Consider the following 1,956-nt stretch of genomic DNA (forward strand, 5'->3'; position numbering starts at 1 on the left):
AGAGGTTCATCTTCTACTTTACCAAGCATGATGTCCTTTTTCAGAGACCTGATAATGTACACAAAGTCCGTGAGACAATGTCTCACCATTCTCTCTTCTAAGGAGCATTCCGCCTGTACGTCTTCCAAAACAAATCTAGACGTATTTATTCTCTTGGCAGTCCACGGTTCTTGCGATATCCTCTGCCACCACCATAATTCACACCATCAATCCTCCTGTGGCCTTCCTTATTCCTTGTCTGACTTGGCTACTAATTAAAAAATAATAATCATCTCATGCCATTGAGTGGATTCTGACCCATAGTGACCTTATAGAGGGTTTCCAAGGCTGTAAACATTTGATGGAGGAGACAGCTTCATCCTTTTCCCACAGAGCGGCTGGTGGACTTGAACCAACAACCTTTGGTTTGTAGTCCTGACAGTACCACCTGGTCTTCCCTGTCATTGTTTTTAGGTGCTGCCTAGTCCTTTCAGATTCAACGCAACCCTATGTGCAACAAAACCAAACGCTGCCTGGTTCTGCACCATCCTCATAACTGTTGGTGTGTTTTAGCCCATCATTGGAGCCACTGTGCTAATCCATCTTGTCTCCGCTCTTCCTCGTTTTTGCTGACCCTCTACCAAACCTGATGCCCTTTTCCAGGAGCTGGCCTCTCCGGATAACCTGTCCAAAGTGTGTGAGACAAACTCTTTCCATCCTTGCTTCGAAGGAGCATTCTAGTGGTACTTCTTCCAAGACAGATTTCTTGGTTCTTTGGAAATCCGTGGTATTTTCCATCACTCTTTGTGAGCACTATAATTCCAATGACTCGATCATCTTTGGTCTTCATTATTCAATGCCCAACTTTCACACGCACATGAAAGCCACTGAAAATATCATGGCTTGGGGCAGGTGTGCCTGCGTCCTCAAAGAAACATCCTTCCTTTTCAATACCTTCCAGAGGTCTTATGCGGCAGATTTGCCCAGTACAGTGTGTCACTGGATCTCTTCATTGCTGCTTCCATGAGCGTGGATTGTGGACACAAGCAAAACAAGATTCTTGACAACTTCAATCTTTTCTCTCTTTATCATGATGTTATCTATGAGTCCAGTTGTGAGGATTTTGGTCTTCTCTACATTGAGTTGTGTGTAATCCACACGGAAGGCTGCAATCTGCAATCTTCATCATCAAGTGGTTCAAGTCTTCCTCACTTTCAGCAAGAACAGTTGTGTCATCTGCATATTTAAGGTTGTTAACAAGACTTTCTCCCATGCTGACACTGACTTCTTGTCCACAACGTCCAGCTTCTCTGATTATTTTCTCAGGATAGAGGTGAAGCAACTATGATGAGAGGTTACAATCCTGATACACACCTTTCTTGATTTTTAAACCTTACGATGTCCCCTGTTCTGTTTGCACAACTGCCTTTTGATCCATGTGCAAGCTCCACATGAGCACAGTGAAGTGTTCTGGAATTCCCACTCTCAAGACTATCCACAGTTTGTTATGACTCATACAGTCTAATGCCTTTACATAGTCAATAAAACACAGTTTTATTGTACATCTAGATATATACAATAAAACACCTTTGTGGTATTTTCTCCTTTGATAATCTCTCCTTTAGCTACTTCTAAAAGGTGAAAAATAAACAAACGTGACAAAACTACGATTGGCAGCAGATCAATTCATAAAGGGCCCATGACTGGGATTTGTATATTTGAAAATTAGAAAAGCTCACAGAATTGGTTCTGGAGCACTCTAGACAACTTAGTAGTGGAGGGGGTTCTGACTCATGAGCATGCAACCCTGGCACACCAATTCCCATCAAGGGTACCGCCAGGCAAATAGGCGAAGCTCTTGGGGACAAAGCTGCCCCACCCTTGGATGGTCAGGCCAGTTGCAGCAATCCACTTTCAAAGTTGTCTACATTCCCAGTCAATGGTCAGAAAGAGCTCAATGGAGGCTGAATCTCTGTA

This window comes from Echinops telfairi, unplaced genomic scaffold (genome assembly GCF_000313985.2).
Source record: "Echinops telfairi isolate 266 unplaced genomic scaffold, ASM31398v2 ScPeMD7_7469;HRSCAF=8507_0, whole genome shotgun sequence".
NCBI classification, from domain to species: Eukaryota; Metazoa; Chordata; class Mammalia; order Afrosoricida; family Tenrecidae; genus Echinops; species Echinops telfairi.